Below are 26,301 nucleotides of genomic sequence, written 5' to 3' on the forward strand. Positions count from 1 at the left end.
CAAAACAAGCATCTGGGGATCAAGAAGTAAACAAAGAGGAGGAGGAGGAGGAGGAGGAGGAGGAGGAGGAGGAGGAGGAGGAGGAGGAGGAGATTATACATCGTTGGCTTTCAGAAAGGAGCGTAAAAAGAAGCCAGCGTGTCAGTCTTACTCCCTTCCTACCTTCCTTCCTTCAGTCCCTCCCTCCTTCTCTCCTTTCCTCCCCTTTCTCTTCTCCTCTTCCCTCCTTCCATCCCCTTTCCCTTCTCCTTCACAGCCTCGCTGATATGAAAGAGAAGGAATTCTTAACTTTTCCTTCAATCGCTTCCTCTCTTTTGTCCTCTGTCTTACACGCACTTGAGAGAGAGAGAGAGAGAGAGAGAGAGAGAGAGAGAGAGAGAGAGAGAGAGAGAGAGAGAGAGAGAGAGAGAGAGAGAGAGAGAGAGAGAGAGAGAGAGAGAGTTTTCTTTAAATCCTCGTGGTCTAGTGTTCCTTTCTTGACAAGAAGAGTAAAATGTTTCCTCAAGTGGCGGAAGAGCACATTCCAGGCACGGGGAAGCCAGGTGCCCCCACTCACCCACAGGTAAGAGCTGGAGCACGCACGCACGCACACACACACGCGCGCGCACACACACACACACACACACACACACACACACACACACACACACACACAGCGAGGCAAAGGAATGGGGAGGAGATGTGTGTGTGTTTTTCTGACCTGAAGTATGTAGCAGTTTAATACAGATGCTTCGTATTCATGTACATATAAAGCCACCTCGCGAATGAGTTAAAAGATGCATTCATTTGTAATACGTATAGTGAACACACACACACACACACACACACACACACACAGATGAGAAGATTACTTGACAACTTGCACCAGGTTAATCAGCTTCGTGACAACCTGTATCATCACTGGGGGAGGGGAGGGAAGACACCTGTAACAAACCGTTACTCTCCTCCTTCCTGCCTCTAATGAGAGCAAGTCCTGCAGGGAAGACCAAGAGTGAGGAGAGGAGAGTGAAGTGGATCAGTAGATGAGATGATAAGATAATGAGGGAGGAGGACTAGGTGATGGTGGTGGTGGTGGTGGAGGAGGTAAGAAGAAATTTCGTTATGACTATCATGGAAACTGTGTGTGTGTGTGTGTGTGTGTGTGTGTGTGTGTGTGTGTGTGTGTGTGTGTGTGTGTGTGTGTGTGTGTGATCTCTGCAACCTTACATACTTTGCAAATATTTCACGCATATTTCTCATGATTCTTACTGTTACATAATCTCTCTCTCTCTCTCTCTCTCTCTCTCTCTCTCTCTCTCTCTCTCTCTCTCTCTCTCTCTCTCTCTCTCTCTCTCTCCATATCGTTCTTCAAGTCCACCCGCTGACTCGCTCACTCGCTGACTCACTCACTCGTTGACTCTTACAAGGCCATGAGCGCTGCTTCACGACCTCTCTCCCCTGCCAGCTAACAAGGGTGAAAATCTACGGTATTGGCGAGCTCTCTTTCACTTTCATTTGCTGCGCCTCCCTCTGTAGCCCCATGAATAGCGTAGGATCAAAATTCCCATCACCTTTCATCATTTTCATCCATCTCACAGTGGGACTGAATGATACAAAGGCAGTAGAGAAAAGGGAAGGTGTAGGAAGATTACTGATGAAGATTATGACTAGTAGAGACGTAAGGAAACACGAGGAAAGGAACATTTGAAGAGTAGAAGGAAAAGAATTAGAGTAAAAGATGTGAGAAGGAAGAGGAGGAAAGGCAGTAGATAGGATAGGGGAGGAAGAGAAGAAAGACTGAAAAAGGAAGAAAGGGAAGAAAAATAGATAGGGAATAAGAAGAGTAGGAGGAATGAGTAGGAAAGGAGTAAAGAGACAGCAGGAAGAAGTTAGGAAAGCAGAACGCGTGAAAGGAAAGCAACCAGTAAGAGGAAGAAAGAGGAAGAGAAAGATGAGGAGGAGAAGAATGAGGAGAGGATAAGAAAATGAGGAAACCAGGAAGTGTTAGACAAGAAGACCTGGAAGAACAGGAAGAAAGAGCAGGAGGAAGAAAGAAGGTAAAGAGGAGGAAGGAAGGGAAGGAGGGAGAGAGAAAGAGGGTGTGAGGGCTTTCTTAAGACTGTCAGCTGAGGTCAAGAGTCTGGATAGAATTACAACGCTCCCTGACTGTCTTGTATGATCTTAATATTAATGGTCACACTTGTTGTATTGACTGACAGGAGTATTTTCACACTACAGCGAGGTCACAGGGACCATATCGAAAAAAAAAAAGGAGTAGCTTTTCTATCTAAATTTCCCCTCACCATTTTTTTTATCGTCATTTTTTTCTCTCGTTATTTTCTCATGTACACATTTCCCCAACTGAACAGTTTTCCTTTTATTTTTTTTTCTTTCTGGTAATTTTCCCTGTGGTCATTTTCCTTTTAGTAATTATTTTCCTCTCTAGTCATTTTCTTCTTTAGATATTTTCCTTTGTAGACATGATTCCCTCAAGTAATTTTCCTATGTAGTGGTGTTTCTCTCTTGATATTTTCCTTTTGTACACATTTTCCCCTCTATTCATTTTTCCCTCTAATAATTTTCCCCTTTAAACATTCTCCCCTCTGGACACATTCCCCTCAAGATATTTTTTCAAAATTTTTCCCTCTGAAGTTCACAGCAATAAGAAAAACTGACAAAATCAATGCTTTTCATCCTGACCATCCACTGTGAACCATCCTAATCCAGACAGCAGTCATCCTAGTCCATCCTAGTCTTCTATCCTTCCATCCTAGTCTTTCCATCCTTCCATCAACCATCCAAGCCATCCACTATCAACCATCCCATCCACCATTCTAGTTCATCCATCCTTTCACCTATCTACTCCCTCCTTTCCACCCTCGCCAGCCTCCCTCTCCGCCCCTCGCCGTCCGCTAATCACTAATTTCAGGGCATTCACGTTCCCTCAAGCAGGCAATCAGGCAAGCAGGGGCTGAGGTGAGCACTGGTCAGCGAAAAGCAAAGTTGTGCACGAATTTCATGAAGTCAGTCAGGTGAACACCTTGTGAAGGTAATGACCTTGTGATACTGTTGATGTTATCCTTTTTTTTTCTTTTTTCGTGTTCCTCTGTTATTCATGTTCCCTTACTCCGTCTTACTTATTTTTTTCTCTCTCTTTTCTCCTCTTTCTGTTTCTTGTCCTCCTCGTCCCCCTTCTCCGCTCCCTTCATTGTCATTTTCCCTTTCCTCCTCTTCTTCCTTCTCTTCGACCTTCTATTCTTAATCCTTCTCCTTCTCCTTTTCGTTCTCCTCTTCATCTGATCCTTTCTCTTCATTTTCATGTTCTCTTATTCATCCCTCTGGTTCACTTCTTCATTTTCTTTCTTCTTCCAGAGTTTCGTAACCTTCATCCTTATCACTAACAACTTTCTCTTCATTTCCCGATTTTCCTCTTCAGATTTTCACTCCCACTTGTCTCCGCTGTTCTTATCTTTCTTTTATTTCGCTAAGTACTCCTCCTCCTCCTCTTCCTCCTCCTCCTCCTCCTCTTCCTCTTCCTCCTTTATCGGTTTATGTTTTTCCAGGTCGTGTTCGCCCCACGTAAGGCAGCGAAGCGTGAGAGAGAAAGGTCGAGGGGAGAGGCGCCCCCCACCCTCAGTAAACCAGCTAGCCCCTCCCTACACAATGACCATTATTGTAGCAGCAGGTGATCAAGGATTCAACATAACCAGCGGGAGAAACACGCATGACAACTTCAGTAAGCATCTCTGTAGCCTCTGAAAATAGCCCTGGTGAGACAGAAAAAGCTCAAGAACACGAGTCTATAAGAACATTACAAAGGAAACAAGGGAAGCTGCAAGAAGCCATCAGGCATATACGTGGCAGTCTTTACAAAACACATCAATTTACACTAATCATTCATGAATTTGTCCAATCTTTTAAAACTCCCAAATAACTCTGCACTAATGACCTGATTCCTTACTCTGTTCCATTCATCTACCACTCTGTTTATGAACCAGTCTCTTCTAGTCTCTTTAAGTCAATCTTGAACCTGTCAGGAAAAAAAAAAAAAACACAGAGGACCCGAGTGGAGAATAATGAAGGTGTTTATATCCAAGTAAATACTGACAACACCTGAGCCTCTGCAACGTGTTCATTGTCCTCTAATGAGTCTCCTGTAACACCCTGGAGTGACGTGCACCCTAACTGCCGCCACTAGGTGAGGAATGAGTGCCGCTGTATACTAGGGACCGAGTGAGGAGAGACTGACAATGTGATAAATGTGGAGGGAACTGGTGGTGGTGGTGGTGGTGGTGGTGGTGGTGGTGGTGGTGGTGGTGAAGAAGAGAAAAAAGAAAAAAAAGTAGTTGTGGTGAAATTAGAGGTGGAAGAAGAGGAAGACGAAAAGAAAGAGAAAAAAAAAAAGAAAAAAAGAAAAGGACGGGGAGAGGAGGTGAAGGAGAAAGGAACACAAAAAAAAGAGTAACAGGAAAACAAGAACACCACCAGTAAATACAAACAATATAAAACAAAGAAACGGGTTAAACAAGAAGCAACAAGCAAACAAACAAACAAACAAAAAAATTCACCTCCACAATCACAACTCTCACCTATAACAATAAATAAATAAATAAATAAACAAACAACATGAAAACACAACACTCATCTCTTCCTTAAACTTTCTTTTCTTCAACCCTTTCCATCCTCCCTTCCCTCCCTCTCTCCCCCCTCTCCTCCCTCTCCCCCTTCCCATCCTCCCTCTCCCCTCTCCCTTCTCCCCCTTCCTCCCCTCTCCCTTCTTCCATATCGCCTCAGGCAAAATTTAATAGTGACTTCTAAAAACTCCCTCAAGAATTTTAAATTAATCCAGACTCGCAAAAATTCTCTCTCTCTCTCTCTCTCTCTCTCTCTCTCTCTCTCTCTCTCTCTCTCTCTCTCTCTCTCTCTCTCTCTCTCTCTCTCTCTCTCAAGAAAACTATGGCGACATGCTGAGTTGATTATGATCGTCTTTTATTATTATTATTATTATCATTATATTATTATCATTATTATCATTATTATTATTATCGACACTCATCATTAATGGAACTAAGTGTTATCATTGTTGTTCGTGGTGGTGGTGGTGGTGGTCCTGGTGGTGTTTTCACTTTTCAACACATGAATGACTGAAGAAACCGTAGAAAATATTAGAAAATACTGCTCTCTCTCTCTCTCTCTCTCTCTCTCTCTCTCTCTCTCTCTCTCTCTCTCTCTCTCTCTCTCTCTCTCTCTCTCTTGCACGTGACGCAGAAATATAACCATAACTATGTTTACACTTTAGTTTTAGAAATAATTTGAAAATGTTTGTTGCCTCAGACACCGGTGTTTCAGTGACGAAAAGAAAATTAGGTTTAGAAGAGGAGAGGTGGTGTTCTACAGATTGAAAATTAGATCTATGACCGCGAACGTGGCAAAAATTTATGAAAAAAAAAAGGGTCGATATCTGAAGAGCAGTCCTACCTGGGGATTTGTGGTCCCCTCCCTAGATGGGGACTCCGAGGTGAAGGACTATATATATATATATATATATATATATATATATATATATATATATATATATATATATATATATATATATATATATATATATATATATATATATATATATATATATATATATATATATATATATATATATATATATATATATATATATATATATATATATATATATATATATATATATATATGAATTTGGATGAGCGGTGAAGGAATGAGGGCAAGATAATGGTTCATAAAGTCATCCTTCCCCGCAAAAAAAAAATCCTTCCCCGCAAAAAAAAAAAAAAGGCAGATCCGAAAGCAAGGCAATGTAGTTTCTTTTTTTTATTGAGGACACTTGTGTGTGGAAGCGGCTCCAGTCACAGAGTCACAGGCAGCAGGAAATACAGACCATGTCAGAGAAAGAAGCAGCAAGTAATTAACTACGTAACTGTGTTGACACCAAGCAAATGTAATAAAACTGCATACACCAAAGAGCACCGCAGCTGTTTATGTGACACACCCATTATATCAAACTGCCTCGCGCCCCGCCAATGTAATCCTGAGTTAATGGATTAACAGCAACTCTACCTTAAGTGTGTGTGTGTGTGTGTGTGTGTGTGTGTGTGTGTTCTATCTCTTATCACTGGTAAATAGAAAAACTGTTTTAATACTTGTCTGCTTCCTAGTGATGAATGAATAAAACACACACACACACACACACACACACACACACACACACACACTCTCATTTTTTGTTTAGTGACCAACAATGAAACAAGCACAAAAGGTGTGAAGTGTCCTGTCATCCTTTACGCTGCCAGTAGTGTCTTTGACAGCCACACTTTATACCATTCTACAAAGGCTGATGAAAAGCCACGCAAGTCAAGGGGTTCGAACAGTACCAGCTGCCTTTCACCCCATTCTTTCACCTCGTATTCACCCATATTTCCCTCTCTATATATATTGTTCTTCTTTACTTCCCCCACTCTTTTCTTTCCGTTCCGTTCCGAACAGTACCGAATTTCACTGACCATCGATAAAATAAACAGTAAAAAGGCTGAAGTACTCGGGCTACCCTGTTCTTCGTGGCCTGCCAGTGGTGCCTCTCAAACCCACACTTCACACCAACACGTTTCACGAAGACTCAGAAGCTGCGTCACTCAAAAGACTCGGGCAGTACCTGAATTGCACGACAGGGGAGGGACGCATACCGCTGCCAATACAATACACCTGCCAGTACTCAAAACTGCACCACCTCCCAGCCCGGCAGCTCGAAGAGACCTTACACGCAGGATTACATACACCAGGACTTCGCGAGGGGTTGCCAAGGTCTGCCTGCCGCTCTCCTCACTCGTTCCAAGATATAATTCCCTTCTGGCAGCAGATTTCCATGCAGGCTTTCAGTACACGAGTTCCAGGCGACGCGTGGACAGACAGACAAACATGAGCAGCTTGTAGACCCAGTGTTGTTCCACCTAAACCTACTGTCATGTTATTGGCCGAGTTTACCTTGAATGGGATCACGTTTTCTTAGTGTCCCCCGTGTTCCGGTTACCTGCCATTCGGGCATTATCCTTATTATTGGTTAAAAGTAGTGTAAGGCTTACTTACCCATTTTATATCATGTAGTATTATTCTCTTCATAATTTAAGTTCTCTATATCTTTGTATGTATAAGGGAGGAAGTATAATTGAGGTGGAAATATGTTGAAAACGAGGGGAGCTTGAGTGGGCAACAACACATTCCAAGGAGAGGAAGGCAGAGCGCCTTAGGTCGTGAGGTATATCGGAGGGAAGGCGGCTCTCAGGGAAGGATCTTGGTGTGGATTGGTGATGGAGTGAGTGTGTGGAGGTATTAGTGGTGTAGCGGTATAACCTTGATATCCAGGATCAGGTTAGTGAGTCTTTTGTGGCACCAAGAGCTCTCGTCCGCTGAAATTCGGTTGTTGAGTTGTGCTGGTGACGCTGTTCGAAGGGGTCATAGGTCAAACTGGCAGCCATTTTGTGAGTGGAGATTGTGGTGTTGACCTTGGAAGCTGGTATTGTGGTGTATTGGTGATTTTGGGGATGATGTTATGGTGTTATGAGTCATCTTTGGTGATGATGGTGATCTCCTGTGAGGCTTGAGGAGGTGAAATACAGGAATTATTGTCTGGGGGCGCGGTAATGGCGTCTGAGTAAGACGCCATATTTCGTGGAAAGCACTAAAGTTACTGCAGAAGGAATGGTATCAGTACAACAAAGGTTAGGGTTACAGACTATGCATCCCTCCTCACTGTTAAGGAACGTGGCTAAGATTATGTGCTGAACAATATAAAAAGTGAAAATAAATATCTATTAAACATTACTATATTTACATAGCACAGGGATTCGTATTAATGGAACAAAAACTGAAGGTAAAGAATTGACTCGTATTTCCTCACTTTCCAGAAAGAAATGTTTTATAATTGTGTAGAATTAAGACACAAGAAAATATCAACTTAACACTTCCCAACCCACGAAGCAGAATGAATATCAACAGCAGAACAAAGGCTATACAAAAAGAAGACTCTGCCTTCAGTTTCCTGCGACCTGCGTGGAATCCTGCCGTGGAGAGCTTAGAAAACGAAGACTGTAAGTGGGAGGGAAATCTTTACTGGATTATATATATTATATATATATATATATATATATATATATATATATATATATATATATATATATATATATATATATATATATATATATATATATATATATATATATATATATATATATATATATATATATATATATATATATATATATATATATATATATATATATATATATATATATATATATATATATATATATATATATATATATATATATATATATATATATATATTTTATATATATATATATATATATTTTTATTTTTATTTTTTATTGTTTTTTTTTATTAGTATTATCATTTAAGAGCTCGTGCCAAGGACAACAAAAACTACAATGTTCCTTGAAGACTGCGAGTGAGAGGGAAGAGGTTCACTTTATTTTTGTATTCATGCAATAAAACCGTGGAAAAAAAAAAAAAAAACTCACTCAAGACGCCAGAGTGTGGGAGTCCATAGGCAAGTCCAACAATTTAATCCAAATGTGAAGCAAAAGTTTTTATTCTCATGAGGTTCTCTGGTGTATTCCAGTTCGTTTCGTCTCCTCATGAAGGGCGTTGGCAAACATTTCTTCCTCTCACTTTCTTAACACTAGGTGGACACTTTATTGGAAGTTACTAATTTTCCCGCACGATAGTATTCATGATCGAAGCGCCCCCGCGGTGCAGTGACCAGCGCCTCACTGCATCATTGATTCTGAGTCATGACGCCGCAACATCCAGGTGAAGGTGACGAAAAATGAGGTTTCCACGATCGAACGTGAACCTTCAGACTGCCACACAAACCACATACCACGGAGCCTACCAGAGAGAGAGAGAGAGAGAGAGAGAGAGAGAGAGAGAGAGAGAGAGAGAGAGAGAGAGAGAGAGAGAGAGAGAGAGAGAGAGAGAATGAGAAGTTACATAGGTAGATAAGACAGATATATGAATAGATGGATGAAATTAGACAAACAGATGCAGATAGATAGATAGATAGAATGATAGATAGATAGACTGATGCAGAGAAAGAAAGACACATAGATAGAAAGACAGATAAAGTAAAACTGAGGTAAATAGAAAAAAAAATGACATTGATGTATCAACACAAAGACAAATCAAAAGATAGACAAACAGACAGACAAACAACCAGCTAACATCCGCTAACCTAATCCCACCCAAAGTATAACTGAGATGCCTGATATTCACTTTAAAATAAGTCAATGTAAATACCTAAAGGCCAATACTAATGCTGCTTCCTGGCCGCCTCGTGGACACACACACACACACACACACGCACACAGTAATGACTTGTGCAATTACGGGGCGTGCGGGAGTCGTTACTGCTAAAGCTGAGGCTAGAAAGACAGGGTTGTCGAGGTTAAACTGAGGAGGTGAGGCTAGGGAAGGCTGGGAAAGTGAGGCTGGGGAGGCGAAGCTAGGAACAGGAAGGTGGAAAGATGGCGCTGGGGAGGTGAGACTAGGGGAGATAAGGCTGGGGGCCGGCTGGGTTAGGGTGGGGCTGGTGGGGGTAAAGATAAACCCATGGCAACAAGGTAAGTCACTCTCAATTTAATGAGATGAACAGTGATTCTAGTAACGAGTGTTGATTCACCTCAGCTCTCTCACTCTTGACTCCTCACATGATTCCTCGTGTGGATGAGTTGATGATGAAGCGGAGTGAGTTGATGTGGTGGAGGTGAAGGATGTGCTGATGAGGGAAAGGCAGTTGATGATGGTTATGAAAGTGATGGAGGAACAAACAGCGACAAGGAAGTGGAAGATAATATCGGAGTCGTAGAAGGTGGAACGGCAAAGGATGTGCTGGTGATCAGAAAGACAACAATGGTTAATGTTTGCGATGATTCCTGATTGCAGACTTTACGGTAAACATTCAAGAAACAAGTGTAATATACCGGGGAATGTTGAGACAGCGGCGAGGTGCGTGGTGAGGGAGCAGAGACGCCTAGACAGTAGGCGCACCGCCCACTCCCGCCAACACTCAAGCCTATTTTCGTGTCCCTCAGCCTTACAACCTCCCATTTCAAGCACCATTCCTTTAGATTCATGGCACTAGAAACACTTACGTCCTAGATAGTCATGTGAAATACAAAAACTGATAAATATGAAAAATTAAGAAAATGTTAGTTATTAATGGTCTGGAACTGTGATTCCTCAACCGCTTGCTTCCTACTAGCCTAGCGAGGAACGACACACCAGTTTCACTAACAGTATATGTCCAAATACACTCATTACCAAGTTAACATACCTGCTGACCACTGTGGACAAGCTTTGAGAGAGTTTTGGTTCACCTGAAGCCCAAATAAGCGTTCAAGAAAACACAAAACCCACGCGTACACCACAACAAAGCTGACGCTACTGACCACTGACTGACTGGCTGAAGTGAACCGCGTAGCTTCTCTTCCTTGTCTCGAAGCCGCTCGGGACTTCGGCGGCACTGTCAAATATAAAACAACACGGTAAGATGTACAGAATGCTTTAAAAGTTTCAAAATTTATATGAATAATGCATTTCGGTACAATATTAGTAACATTCTATACTACATCTGCATTTTTTCATAATCTGGCACCTTTTTTATATCCTTTTCATATTGCAATGAACTCACTTTCTGCTTGTAAGAAGGAAGAGCGAGAGTACAGAGCAAGGTTAGGGAACTGAGCCTGGAGGACCCGAAGACCCTTTGCAACATCATATAACTGAACACTGGCCAGTAACACGAAATTCCGAGGCCACAGTTCGGATTTGGTGTTCTATAAGTACTTTCTATACGCATTTCACACAGAGAGGACAATAATGGGGGTCCTGAAGAGTGTGTGCATAATGGTGATGCTGCAGCTCACGTCATGCATTAACATTAAAAAAAAATAAATAAAGAAAGAAAAAATAAAGAAAAAAAAATAAAGAAAGAGACCAAATTAATCATCATTGCGCCCTTATGAGAGAACCATTTTATTTCAGTAACCCGCGGTGGTTTTAATAAGTAAACATCAAACTGCCTACACTTAGAGGAGGAGGCAGTAGACACCTGCCGAAATGATAATTACTCCCAGTGAGGTCTAAAGTACTGTTCAGGGGGTACTGTGAACTTATCATTAAACCCAGCTGTGACCTCACTGAACGTTTCCCTTTGTGTCTCACAACACAAGGGGGCAGTCACTGCCTGCCCTCTAAAGACAACTCTCTTCCTCCACACAAAACTACAAGCACCTAATAACACACACACCCTTCACTCAAAAATTTTAAAATCATCATGGCGACTCCTACACCAGCCTTGGAGTCCCCATCTGGGGAGGGGACCATAAATGTCCCCAGGTCGGACTGCCTTTCTGTCGACGACCCTAAGTGTCTTGACACCCCCCTCAACTTTTTCTTCACTAACTTCTGCAATATTCGCGGTCTAAGATCTAATTTTCAATCTGTAGAACACCACCTCTCCTCTTCTAAACCTCATCTTCTTTTCCTCACTGAAACTCAGGTGTCTGAGGCAACTGACAGTAGCCTCTTTTTTGTTCCCTCCTACTTTCTCTATCCTCATTTTCGATCCAAAGCTGGATGCTGCGTTTATGTGCGCAATGACTTAACCTGCTCTCGTGCCCACGCTCTTGAATCTTCCGAGTTTTCCATCATCTGGCTACGACTACAGAGTCACTCTCATACTAAATTTATCTGTGCTGTATACCTCTCATCTAACTCCTCTGACTATAAGAAATTCTTTGACTACTTAACTTCCAAAGTGGAGCACATTCTGACCCTCTTCCCTTTTGCAGAGATCTCCATTCTTGGAGCCTTCAATGTTCACCACCAGCTTTGGCTTTCCTCTCCCTCCACTGACCATCCTGGTGAACTAGCCTACAACTTTGCTATCCTCCATGACCTAGAGCAATTGGTGCAACACCCTACTCGTATTCCTGACCGTCTTGGAGATACGCCCAACATTCTTGACCTCTTCCTGACCTCTAATCCTTCTGCTTATGCTGTCACCCTTTCTTCTCCGTTGGGCTCCTCCGATCACAATCTCATATCTTTATCTTGTCCTATCACTCCAATCCCTCCTCAGGATCGCCCTAAGCGAAGGTGCCTCTGGCGTTTTGCCTCTGCTAGTTGGGGGGACCTGAGGAGGTATTTTGCTGATTTTCCTTGGAATGACTACTGCTTCCGTGTCAGAGACCCGTCTTTGTGTGCTGAGCGCATAACAGAGGTGATAGTGTCTGGCATGGAGGCGTACATTCCTCACTCTTTTTCTCGTCCTAAACCTTCTAAACCTTGGTTTAACACAGCTTGTTCTCGTGCTATACATGATAGAGAGGTGGCCCACAAAAGGTACTTAAACCTTCCATCACCAGAATCTCATGCACTTTATATTTCTGCCCGGAACCATGCCAAGTCTGTTCTCCAACTAGCCAATAACTCCTTCATTAACAGAAAATGTCAAAACCTTTCAAGATCTAACTCCCCTCGTGATTTCTGGCATCTAGCCAAAAATATCTCCAATAACTTTGCTTCTTCTTCTTTCCCTCCTCTATTTCAACCAGATGGCACCACTGCTATCACATCTATTTCTAAAGCTGAACTCTTTGCTCAAACCTTTGCTAAAAACTCTACCTTGGACGATTCTGGGCTTGTTCCTCCCTCTCCTCCACCCTCTGACTACTTCATGCCACCTATTAAAATTCTTCGCAATGATGTTTTCTATGCCCTCACTGGCCTAAACCCTCGGAAGGCTTATGGACCTGATGGGGTCCCTCCTATTGTTCTCCGAAACTGTGCCTCCGTGCTTGCACCTTGCCTAGTCAAACTCTTTCAGCTCTGTCTGTCAACATCTACCTTTCCTTCTTGCTGGAAGTTTGCCTACATTCAACCTGTTCCTAAAAAGGGTGACCGTTCTAATCCCTCAAACTACCGTCGTACTGTGTAAATTTCCTGCCTATCTAAAGTTTTTGAATCTATCCTCAAAAGGAAGATTCTTAAACATCTATCACTTCACAACCTTCTATCTGATCGCCAGTATGGGTTCCGTCAAGGCCGCTCTACTGGTGATCTTCTGGCTTTCCTTACTGAGTCTTGGTCATCCTCTTTTAAAGATTTTGGTGAAACTTTTGCTGTTGCCTTGGACATATCAAAAGCTTTTGATAGAGTCTGGCACAAAGCTTTGATTTCCAAACTACCCTCCTACGGTTTCTATCCTTCTCTCTGTAACTTCATCTCAAGTTTCCTTTCTGACCGTTCTATTGCTGCTGTGGTAGACGGTCACTGTTCTTCTCCTAAATCTATTAACAGTGGTGTTCCTCAGGGTTCTGTCCTGTCACCCACTTTCTTCTTATTATTCATTAATGATCTTCTAAACCAAACTTCTTGTCCTATCCACTCCTACGCTGATGATACCACCCTGCACTTTTCCAAATCTTTTCATAGACGTCCAACCCTTCAGGAGGTAAACATGTCACGCAGGGAAGCCACAGAACGCCTGACTTCTGATCTTTCTAAAATTTCTGATTGGGGCAGAGCAAACTTGGTATTTTCCAATGCCTCAAAAACTCAATTCCTCCATCTATCAACTCGACACAACCTTCCAGACAACTATCCCCTCTTCTTCAATAACACTCAACTGTCCCCCTCTTCTACACTGAACATCCTCGGTCTGTCCTTTACTTATAATCTGAACTGGAAACTTCACATCTCATCTCTAGCTAAAGCAGCTTCTATGAAGTTAGGTGTTCTGAGACGTCTCCGCCAGTTTTTCTCACCCCCCCAGCTGCTATCTCTGTACAAGGGCCTTATCCGTCCATGTATGGACTATGCTTCACATGTCTGGGGGGGTTCCACTCGTACTGCTCTTCTAGACAGGGTGGAATCAAAAGCTTTTCGTCTCATCAACTCCTCTCCTCTAATTGACTGTCTTCAGCCTCTCTCTCACCGCCGCAATGTTGCATCTCTAGCTGTCTTCTACCGCTATTTTCATGCTAACTGCTCTTCTGATCTCGCTAACTGCATGCCTCCCCTCCTTCCGCGGCCTCGCTGCACAAGACTTTCTTCTTTCTCTCACCCCTATTCTGTCCACCTCTCTAACGCAAGAGTTAACCAGTATTCTCAATCATTCATCCCTTTCTCTGGTAAACTCTGGAACTCCCTGCCTGCTTCTGTATTTCCACCTTCCTGTGACTTGAATTCCTTCAAGAGGGAGGTTTCAAGACACTTATCCATCAATTTTTGACCACTGCTTTGACCCTTTTATGGGACTGGCATTTCAGTGGGCATTTTTTTTATTAGATTTTTGTTGCCCTTGGCCAGTGTCCTTCCTACATAAAAAAAAAAAAAAAAAACTGGGGAAGCTTTACTAAACGTTTTCCCCACTCTGGTGAGCATTGCTTGAACAATGATAGTGTAAATCTTTGGGAAGCTTTACTAAATATTCATTGCCCATTTATGTGAGTATTGCTTCAAAGATTATAGAGTAAATCTCAGAAAGAAGACAAGCAGACCCTACACCTTGCACAAATGCACACCACAAAAATAAGTAAATAAATAAAATAAATAAATAAATAAACAGATAAATGAATGAATAAATAAATAAATAAATAAAAAGACAAAGAATCTTCACACTCATCCTTCATAACTCTCCAGTCGCTTCGTTCCAGTCTCCCGCACTTTCCTCCTCACGTAGTCTGGCTGAAATTAATGGAGGTGAAGAACGAGAGCTTGTGTAATGTGGAGCGTGTCTGGTGTGCTCAATTTTCCTGACCTTTAAGTAAGTATTGGATTATTCTGACACACACCGGATACGCACCTATTTACGTCCCCCGGGCTATCACCTTACGACCCAGAAAGGTTCCGCTGCCTCTGATGGCCTCGGGTCCTCTACTGACCAGCGCGATGGGGCCACTGAGTGCTGGATGGTGTTAACTCTATACTGTTTAGACTTGCGTTTGTACTGCATCCCTTGTATCATGGAGCCTAAAGAGGACAAAATTATTCTCTTAATCTCTCTCTTCCTCTGTTTCAAGGCAGGAAAAGTCCCTACAATGCTGCACAATTTTTACAATATATTTCTTTTAGACTTGCAGTCCCTTTAATATCTCTGTAGCCTAAAGAGAAACAATATTAACATCCTATTTATTTTATACCCCTTTAATTCTAGACACTTTTCTTATGACTGCCTACTTTTCATATAGATGCATTTGTACTCCAGCCTCCTGAATAATTCAGCAGCCTAAAAAGGACAAAGGCAATCTATTCTCTCCTTCTGTGTGTGACGAGAAGTCCATTCTTAACCAGTAAGGCTTACTCACTTCAATTGTACACCCTTTTTTTTTTTCCCATGACTCCCTATTTGTGGATTTTTTTGGTATTGCAGTCTTTTGGTTAGTGTAGCACAGAGAGAGAGATAGAGAGAGAGAGAGAGAGAGAGAGAGAGAGAGAGAGAGAGAGAGAGAGAGAGAGAGAGAGAGAGAGAGAGAGAGAGAGAGAGAGAGAGAGTTACGTCTCCTACCTGGACACTGCCATGAGGTACAGACTGAGTCAAGGCCCGGCGCAGCAACAAGGTCCGGTGGAGCGGACGCGTTATGACGGAAACCAACTTCAGAGCAGAGAAACTACCGTGAGGAGGGATCGAAGTCAGCCTTTAGACCACCAGCCCACCACTGCATTATTTACAGGCAGAGGAGAACGAGTAGCGTCGGGACTGTCATTCTAACTCTCAGGGAGGTTATGCAGACTTGGAAAGACTGAAACAATACAATATTTGGGTTTTCGTCAGCGATTTAAAAATTTGGCGCTGCGACATCTCGGTCATGTGGCGCCGCTACAAAATGATAAAAAAAGCATGAGAACTGTGCTTGAGTAAAATGTTAAAAGTAACTAAAACTGTTAAAGTAAACTAAAATTGAGATACAGTAAAATAATAATAATAATAATAATAATAATAATATATATATATATATATATATATATATATATATATATATATATATATATATATATATATATATATATATATATATATATATATATATATATATATATATATATATATATATATATATATATATATATATGTGTGTGTGTGTGTGTGTGTGTGTGTGTGTGTATAGAATCATATATACCTCAACACGTCTAACTACATTAATATTCGATATACATAAATCTTTATTATATATGGAAGGAACAATTATGATGAATGATAATGATGAAACTTATGACGAAGGAAAAGAAAGAAGAGAAGGAATAACTGTAAATGAAAAGATTAAAACACGAAAATCATATAATGTTCCTCGTTCTCTTATACAATCCTACGGCTGAATTTTTTTCTGTTTTTGTTTTTTTCCCTATGCACACAAACTACACACACACACACACACACACACACACACACACACACACACACACACACACACACACACACGCATATCTTGCACGCAATCCTATCCCCCACTGACTGATTCCCACACACACGTACACTCAGACTTATTCCTCCCAACACACACACACACACACACACACATCAACGTACATCCACGCATGCACACACACACACACATACACACACACACACACACACACACACACACACACACACACACACACCTACACTAACCCCCACCTCTCCCCCATCACACCTACACCCAGGCCCCAACGCAGACACAGCAGAAGCAAGATTTCAGAACTGCTAAAAGTGACTGAACAGCTCGTCAGAACCGTCAGGAGGGAGTTGATTTCTTCTGACTACGATTGTGAAGGTGCTGCCGAGAGGAAACATCATTCTCGACGATCGGACACCGCCAGGGACGCCGAATTTGTCACACAATTGCGAGCCATGGTTGATGGACCCCAGCCGGTCCATGAGGTCCATTGCCAGAGAGCTGCAAGTGTCTGAGGGCACCGTAAGGAAGTGATTGCATGAATATATCAGATACAAGTAATACAAGATGCGTAAGGGTCAACTCCTCTCCGCAAAGATGCAGGAGGACCGCTTCAAGTAGAGCAAGATGCTCAACAAACTGAAGTTCCCTCTTGAGAACGACATGCTCTAGTTCTTTTCAGACGAAAAAAAAAAAAAAAATTACACTTTTTTTAACATCTTCACAGTTCCACTCGTCGTAATACCATTTCCTTTTTTTGTTTTGTCAGGTTTTTACCATAAACCTTGATTCTACAGTCACTGCTGAGTCTGATGGTGTCAACCAAGACTGGCTATCCCGTATACGAAGGAAGCTATGGCAAATAATTTGCGCATTTTGTGCGTTCGAGCTCGATCGACAGTGATGAGGCGATAGTTGCGCGAGTTGTGAGGCACAAGAAACCTTCGCTCACATGCAGATAAATCGAAATATGCAAAACGGCGAGTCATAAAATAAGAAAGATGCGCCGTCAAAAGTTACATACTAAATAGTGTTTCCGAGACTGAAATCAGAATTTTTATATGCGATGGACACCAAAAGGTGCTCCTGGGCAAATCATCGCTGTACCCTCCAGGGGCCAGGCGGAGCGGTGGGTTGTAGAGATGTGCCGTAAAAAAATTTAGAAGCCCCTCGCTCCGGTCGGGAAATTGGAAGCTACTCGCTCCGCTCGGGGGAATAAGTTAAATTAGAAATATGTTGTAAACTCGTATTTCCATATCATTCTGATACGGTGTTATTTCAACGTTATATTTTATTTTCTCGTGTCTAGTTTTTGAGGGAATATTTTCATAGAAGCACGTGGTACAGTGGTCCCGCGTGCGCTTTGGGGGCCAAGTGGTCATCAGGCACACGGGTTCGAATCCTGGCTACGGTCCGAGGGTAGGAAGGGCATCCACTCGGGGTAACGGTTCCCAAATGCCAAATCCAAAAGTCCTTCATCAGGAGGCACCGTCTCAGCCCTAACAGACTAGGGAAAACTAGACGTTAAAAAAAAAAAAAAAAAAAATTTCATAGAAGCACACACACACACACACACAACGGACAAACCGTACTTTATTTTCACATACCCACACACAAACCATGGATGAACAGGAACAGTATTAATTTCACTTCACAACCATTTAACTGACGTCACAAGGTAGACAACGAGACGCTCACGCCACCAGCTCCACATCAGTTCACAGCTGGCCTCCACGCAGTCCAGACCTCTCCTGCTCCAGTTAATTTTTCACCTTTCACCGACTTTTTCCACGTAGCCTGGTAAGCCTTCACCTTCTGACGAGCCGTCCCTTCTTGGTGGAAGTAACATATATGATCCATGGACATATATTGTTCGCCTTGTGTGTTTGAAAGGCTTTTATGTGACACGGTACTGTTTCTTTTTGTTCAGACCGATGTCGGACCAGAACGAGGCTCACGGAACGCCAAGGCGTTCGTCATCGTCGTCCTCTGAGAAGAAGAGACGTGAGAAAGACTGTGCCTTTACCGGCCAGTAAAAGGAGGGCCACCCAGGACACGGGAGTGAAGGACGGCCCGAGTCAACCACGCCCGAGTGTGGTTCACCACCAGCTGTGGCCGGCCCAAGTCGCGCCAACACAACAACCGAGTGCTCGTCTGGCGGTGAAACTATCAACCGGCTATCTGCATTGTTGAGTGATTTAATTGAAAAACTCGACAATAACCCAGTACGGGAAGATGAGCCTTACGATAACTGTGAAAATATTCATGGCCTTCATGACATTTCCTCGTCTGAGGAAGACGCCACAGTAAATTCAGTCGGTTTGCTTGACCCTTTGGATGAACTGGACACGTTCCACTCCATGCCTGCGTCCCAAGACTGTGATGAGGTTGATTTTCTTAAGGCATTAGGGGAATTTTCAGGTCTTTTCCATAGTGAGGAACAGAAAGGAGAGCCCCTCTCTGAGCGTTTGGCCTCCATCCTGAACTTGAATTTGAGACGTCGACCCTCCGCTGAAGGTATAAAATCTACTTGTGAAAAAATCAAGCTCCCAAGCAATGTGCCAAACCTAAAAGTTCCGGTGACCAACGCTGCTGTTTCCAAAGCGATGAGTTTTGGTGGAAAAGTGATTGACGCCAAGCTTACTCAAACTAATGGCCTGATCTCAAAAGCTTTAGTTCCTATTGCACTGTGCATAAGCGATATCGGGGAAAAGAAAGGAAAAAATATAAATTCATACTTAGATGGACTAAACATGAGTCTTAGACTGCTTTCCTCTGTTATTAATTACATTAATCAACTACGGAAAGAAGTTGCACGACTCCATGTTCACGACTCTGCCTTGGCCGAGCTTGGCAAGTGGGAGTATGAGGTTGGACAAGATGCTCTTTTTCCGTTTGATGTGACTAAGAAATGCGAGGAAATACATAAAACAAAGAAACTGGGAAGGCCTACATACCGTCCTTACAAGTCTTCTGGGAGGAGGTATGCTTCAAACAAGCAAACTAGGCGGCCCTATCAGGTTTCCTCGCATTCTCGGCTACATAACCAGCCAAGGCCTTTTTTAGGCCAGAAGCATCCACAGGGGAGAGGGATGCATTTACCAAAACTCCACCAATAAGCCACCCCAGGGTGAGTACTGTTTTACCCCCAATGATTAATATTCCAGATAATTTTAAGGGAGGTAAAATTTTTTATGCCAGTTCAGTATGGGGATCACTCACAAAGGACATTTTTATTCACAATGTGGTACATGGTTAATTTCTGGATTTGCCAGTCTACCCAGCCAGAATAATCCACCTAGCCCTTTGAAATTGTCAACAGCTGATAGCCATGCCCTGGATATTGCTCTTTCATTGTTCCTTAAACAACAAATAATTGAACGATGTGAGCCAGAGAAGCATGGGTTCTTTTCTAATGTGTTCCCTATTACTAAAATTGACGGTACTACTAGAGTCATCCTCAACCTCAAGGAACTTAATAATCATATTACTCAAACATTATAAATTAGATACTCTAAAGGATGTGATACAGTTAATTCATCCACACTGTTTTTTCATTACCATGGATCTTAAAGATGCTTATTTTTCAGTTTTTGTTAAGCCAGAGGATAGAAAATGGTTACAGTTTATGTGGAAAGATCAGTTCTTTCGTTTCACTTGTCTACCACAAGGTTTGACGTCAGCCCCTCGTATTTTTACGAAATTACTGAAGCCTGCCCTATCGCATCTTAGAAAACGTGGAATATTGGTTGTATGCTATCTGGATGACTGTATTTTCATTGCAGAGTCGGAAGAGGAATTAACAAGGGATGCACACTATGCCATGCAGTTTTTTGACTCTTTGGGGCTCACGATAAATGTAAAGAAATCAGTTCTGGAACCCACACAGGAAATTACTTTTCTTGGGGTTGTGCTGAACTCTGTTGCTATGACGGCCGCTTTGCCTCCTGTTAAGAAAAACCGCATAAAGACGCAAGGTCGGCTTCTATTGAAGGGGGAAGTTACCTTGCTTGACTTGTCCTCTTTCATTGGTTTGGCCGTGGCCTCGGATCCTGCTATAGAATTGGCCCCACTTAGATACAAATATCTCAAAATTTTTCGTAACAGAGAACTTGCCAGATACCATGGAAATTATAATTCAAAAATTATTCTGAATGATCATGCCCGGGAATTAATCCAATGGTGGATTGAAAGTGTAGATTATCAGGTTAAATCATTACGATCCTCTTCCCCCCAACTGGTTATGTTCTCGGATGCTTCCCTGACAGGTTGGGGTGCAGTCATGGGAGACGTTAAGACAGGTGGTCACTGGGCGTATAGGGAGTTGGATCATATCAACTGCTTAGAATTAAAAGCCATTCTCTTGGGTTTAAAGTCCCTTTGTAAAGATATCAGGGGAACACATATCCGCCTTCGCTCGGATAATTCCACTACAGTTGCCTGTATTGAACGTTGTGGTAGTAGTAAACCTTACCTTAATTCATTAATTGAAAACAAATTTTTGCATGGGCTGAGTCAAGGGGGATTACCCTATCGGCACAGTATGTAAAAGGGTTACGTAATGTTGAAGCAGACAGAGAGTCCAGAGTTACGAATTTGGATGGTGAATGGATGTTACACCCTCGTGTTTTCAATAGACTTTGCCAACTTTTTTATACACCGGATGTGGATCTCTTTGCTACACGAATTAATGCACAAGTGCCTGCCTACGTCTCCTGGAAACCAGATCCATCTGCCACACACATTAATGCCTTCACACTGCCCTGGTCAAATGGAAATTTTTACGCTTTCCCGCCTTTCAGGATCATCTCAAGAGTCTTGAAGAAACTCCAAGAAGACGAGGCACCAATACTGATGATATTCCCACTGTGGCCGACCCAGTTTTGGTTCCCCAAAGCTCTCCAGCTAATGGCAGCAGTTCCCGTTCTTCTCCCCAAAAATTCCCTAGTTCTTCCACAACATCCTACTCAACGCCATCCACAGGCTCAGAGGTTGGTGTTAACGGCAGCGATTTTATCAGGGAATCGTACGAAAATTAAGGCTTTTCGGCAGAGGTTGCCCAATTTCTCCTTACGTCATGGAGAGATAGCACAAAATCACAATATGGGCCACCTCTCAGACGCTGGATGTCTTTTTGCATCTGCGGGGAAATTGATCCATTTCATCCACCTTTGAATATATTTCTCCAATATTTGTTGTCAGAATTTAGGAGTGCAAAAGGGCGAAGCTACAGCTCAATGAACACCATAAGATCAGCCATCTCTACCGTAGCCAGTATTAATGACCGGCCGGCAGGACAACATCCCTTAGTGACCAGATTTATGAAGGCAGTTTTTAGGGAAAGACCAGCTTTTCCCCGATGCCGTATTACCTGGGACCCTAAATTAGTCTTGGATCACTTGACAAGTTTAGGGCAAAATAAGGATTTATCACTCATTCAACTTTCCAGAAAACTGGCAATTCTTATGCTATTATTGACTGGTCAACGAGGACAAACGTTACACTTACTTGACACTAGAAACATGACTGTCTCAGAGTCCAGAGTTATTTTTAGGATAGGGGATCCACTTAAAACTTCGAGGCCAGGTGACCATTTGTTCGAGTTGAGTTTTAATGCCTATCCCCATGATGAAAAGTTATGTGTTGTTGCCACAATAGTGAATTACCTTAGTAGAACAAAATCCATACGCGGGGAAATCACGGGATTTTTTATAACAACAAAACCTCCAATAAAATTAGCTGCGAGGGATACGTTACGTCGGTGGACGAAAAATATTATGCAAGCTGCTGGGATTGACCTGACTATTTTTTCCCCTCATTCTACTAGGTCGGCCTCATCCAGTAAGGCAGCCCTGAAACTGCCGCTGTCCACTATTATATCAACCATTGGATGGACCAAGGAGTCAACTTTCACTAAGCATTATCAAAAACCTATCAACAAAGGTGGTCAGTTTGCCAGGGCAGTTTTGTCATAAGTTATGTATGACCCTGCCTTGTGAAAATGTTTATTTTTGTATGCAATTTTACGTTTGCTACTGTTGTTAACATTGAGTACACATTAGGATAATACTTGTTATTATACCGTTATAATAGGTATAATTTTTATTTGGTTGTTTTCAACTTTTGTACACGCCAGGGAGGCGCATCACACATTGTTAATAAATTGGGTTATATCATTGGTCTCTAATATCCCTATTATAGAAGTCTAATACGCCTAAACTGGAAAACAAAAAGTAGGTTTGAGGAACCTCTCTAAAGCTCTCGTTGTCTACCTTGTGACGTCAGTTAAATGGTTGTGAAGTGAAATTGTAGATTAAACGAGTACTTACCAAGTATGAAGTTTGATCGTAATTTCACGAACATTTAACTGAGTCACTGAGGTAGGAAACGCCCTCCCTACCCAACCCAGACACTCATGGAACATACTTGGAATCTGCTCAATGAGGTGTTTGTTTGCTTCCTCAAACCTACTCTCTAAAGGACTGATGTGGAGCTGGTGGCGTGAGCGTCTCGTTTCCTACCTCAGTGACTCAGTTAAATGTTTGTGAAATTACGATCAAACTTCATACTTGGTAAGTACTCGTTTAATCTACAATTTTATGGTACTATGTTCTCTCTCTCTCTCTCTCTCTCTCTCTCTCTCTCTCTCTCTCTCTCTCTCTCTCTCTCTCTCTCTCTCTCTCTCTTTTGAGGCATTAAAGTTGTTACAAACACACACACACACACACACACAAATCCACAAACTTACCACTGCTCCACCTCAGTTTCACAGCAGCAGGAGGGCTCAATGCGTAAGAAATGCAGGTTTGTGGCATTTTTTCGTTATATAGCAACAATTACGTCTATTTAAGGAGCTGGTGTCGAGGCTGGCAGTTGTTAGTGGTCAGCTCGTACATTAGTGGTGTCACTGATACTGTGGGTGATTGAGAAAGTTACCGCTAAGAACTGCCATTAAATTTGAAAGTCAAGGGGACACGGGACTGCAGGTTAAGTTTGGGACAAAGGTAGAGAGAAGAGACTGAGGTGGTTTAGATAGAGAAGGAAAGGCGAGATGGATGTGGTTTGGCGATGTGCTGAGGAGAGATACTGGAGATGAACCTAACAGGCAAGGGGGAGAGAAGAAAACCAAAGCAAAGGGATGACTTGAAGGAAAACATGGGAGTGATGGGTATAAATTCAAATCAGTTTATTTTCCCACAATGTGATCGTTATGACACTTTTGTTGGTAGACGTAAGACTGAAGTTACAAATATAACATTAAAAACTAATATTAAAACGTTAATAAAAATTCAAGCAATACTAATAATGGAACGTTACTGAAATCAAATCAAGACCCAGGCATAAAAGGGAACAGCAGAGATAGACACACGTGCTCCGCTCTGGTGGCTCCTCAAAGAAATGGCCCAAAGAAGAAGGTACGAATGATATCTACGTTGTCTTCTGCAATGTGAGGAAGGAAGAGTTATGTGAGGCAAATGCATGTATTAATGGTAACGTGGTCTTTTTTATCGCTTATGTGCGAAGAAGGCTGTCCTCAAGAAGAAAAAGAACCTGAGAACATAAGGGAAGCTGCAGGAAGCAATAAGGACAATCAAGGACAACAAATAAAAGAAAAGATCCTGTTAATTGGTGACAAAAAAAAAAAAAAATACAAACGGGTTGCTCAGTTTTAGCTGCGCAGGAAGTCTTGATAATCCTTAAGCTTACGACTACTGCCACTCCTCAGACTTAGTGAAATGGTTTGCTGGAAGTTTAAAATATAAATCTGAAAGGCAACACTGACAGAAAAAAGAAGTAACAGTAGTTAAAGTCTTTAAGACCACCTTCATATATGTCTCAATAAAACCGTGTACGTTTCTTGGTATAAAATAACGTCGTTGTAGAGAAAAAAAATATACTGAGAGAGAGAGAGAGAGAGAGAGAGAGAGAGAGAGAGAGAGAGAGAGAGAGAGAGAGAGAGAGAGAGAGAGAGAGAGAGAGGTAATAACTGATATATCGGGAAAGCTATGGGTGTTAGACAGCGGAATAAAAACAGATGTCGTAATGAGACAGATGTGGCAGGTGCGTTAATGGAAAGGTGAACAGACGAGGCTACTTAAGGGGACTAAAGGATGAGAGGATTACGGCACACGTAGTCAGGATTGGGTCTTCAATGGGTGTGCTGGTGAGACTCGGGGATAAAGGGAGCGTGTTGGTATGAGTGAGGCACTGAGGGGCTGGTGGTACTGGCGGCACTGTTTATGTCCTCGTGACTTCCCGGTGTCGATGGCTGGTGATGGTGAAGAGTGCTGGTGATATACACTGATTTTTCTTTACAACCTTTTTTTTTTTTTCTGTATCTTTTTATTGTTTCGTGTTTTAGAATTTTGCTAGTATTTATAATGGTAACGATGAAAATACAGTGAAATAAAACATCACGTGTAGTCTACGGGTAGCACAATGAATAGGTAAATAATCTTCCAGGGATAACTGTAGATGAATGTGATGGACTAGTAACCATGTTGTTAATGCCGAGTCATTAATGAATATCAAAAGAAGATTAGACATGCTCATAAATGAGGGTGATAGGTGGAGACAGGGTGGTAAGTTTCATGCAGGGTGTTACGCCATCACTCCTCCAGCAAGGCAGGAGGCGAGGGTGGACTGTAAATGGCGCACAGACACAAAACTGAATGAACTCTATCTTTAGTTCGACACCCTCTCCAATCCTTGTTATTTTAGTAAGACTTTCAGAAGATAAGACAACTAACGTGATTTTTAGTATTGTTGAATGCATAAAGAACACTTACACCTAATTCTGAACCTAATACAGGAGTAAAGCACGATCACCATTATTCGTGATTCACGCAGTCACGCCTAAATTCGATATCACTACAGCTCCATAAATTCAACTTTCTTAAAATAGATTTCAGCCAATATTTATAATCTAGTCAGAATACGTACATAATAAATATCCTAATTAGCTAAAAAAAAAAAATAATAATAATAATAATAAATGAAAAAAAATTGCCAAACACTAACTACACTTAAGCAAACTTAGCATACGACACCTGTGAGGAAGTCCCGTCCTCGGTGTGTGGAGCACGACCCACATCACCACTTTCCACCAGTCCCGATCTGCTTCTGCCAGCCATCACCGTCAAGTGTACGAAGTAGACATCAGTGTTACCAATTCCCAAATTAAAACCACAAAATTAATTCCACAACGGCATTCCTTATTTCACACACAATTGATTGTTACGTCTCAGTAAGGGCAGTTACCTGGTACACCCACAATTATAATTATAGTAACAATAAGTCATAAAGTAGTTCCCTATCACACAGACGGCCGTAGTACCGTCATCAATGTTTCCCTAATCTTGCAGGTTTGCCAGATCAAAACATTCCGTGAAACACTCTTATTTGGTAACACTGCAATCTAGAGCTTTCGGTGAACGGAATTCGGCGTCCCTAACATTTTCTATATGCAGGAATCTAAGTCTTTCCTTATTAACATGGACATCATAGTAAATTCTATGATGTCTTTATTAATTTATTTGAATGCATAAACACATAAGTAAACATATGATTAGCCGAATCCTTTGTTGTGGTACCGGAGTAGTCGTATGTGTGCCCTCTGCACGCATGCGCGAGTTTTGAAGGGATGAAGGCCTCCACACTCCTTATGAGACCCTTCAGTGAAGATGAGAGAGTGGCTCTCCTCTCTCTCATTAAAGGGAGGCAAGGACCTTGCCTGGCACACTGAACAACGCAATACCACGGTAGTTGTTGCAGTCCTGGCGGTCCCCTTTCCCTTTCCAGATAGGGACGACCAGCCCCCTCTTCCACTCAGGAGAAA

At 42.1% G+C, this 26,301-nt stretch overlaps 2 long non-coding RNA genes across 2 annotated transcripts in view; both read right to left on the reverse strand.

Annotated features, from left to right (window-relative positions):
• Positions 1-10,484, reverse strand: part of LOC135109591 (uncharacterized) — a 27,642-nt gene extending 17,158 nt beyond the window's left edge. Inside the window, exon 1 of the long non-coding RNA XR_010272815.1 lies at positions 10,358-10,484. This is a non-coding gene — a long non-coding RNA (uncharacterized LOC135109591). The remainder of the gene's footprint in view (positions 1-10,357) is intronic.
• A 4,415-nt stretch (positions 10,485-14,899) lies between these two features.
• Positions 14,900-25,581, reverse strand: LOC135110034 (uncharacterized). The gene is made up of 3 exons (XR_010273049.1): positions 25,514-25,581; positions 15,596-15,830; positions 14,900-15,060 (listed from the first exon to the last, which is right to left on the reverse strand). It is a non-coding gene; the product is annotated as an uncharacterized LOC135110034 (long non-coding RNA).
• Between the last annotated feature and the right edge of the window lie 720 nt (positions 25,582-26,301).

Source organism: Scylla paramamosain, chromosome 19 (assembly GCF_035594125.1).
Source record: "Scylla paramamosain isolate STU-SP2022 chromosome 19, ASM3559412v1, whole genome shotgun sequence".
Lineage (NCBI taxonomy): Eukaryota > Metazoa > Arthropoda > Malacostraca > Decapoda > Portunidae > Scylla > Scylla paramamosain.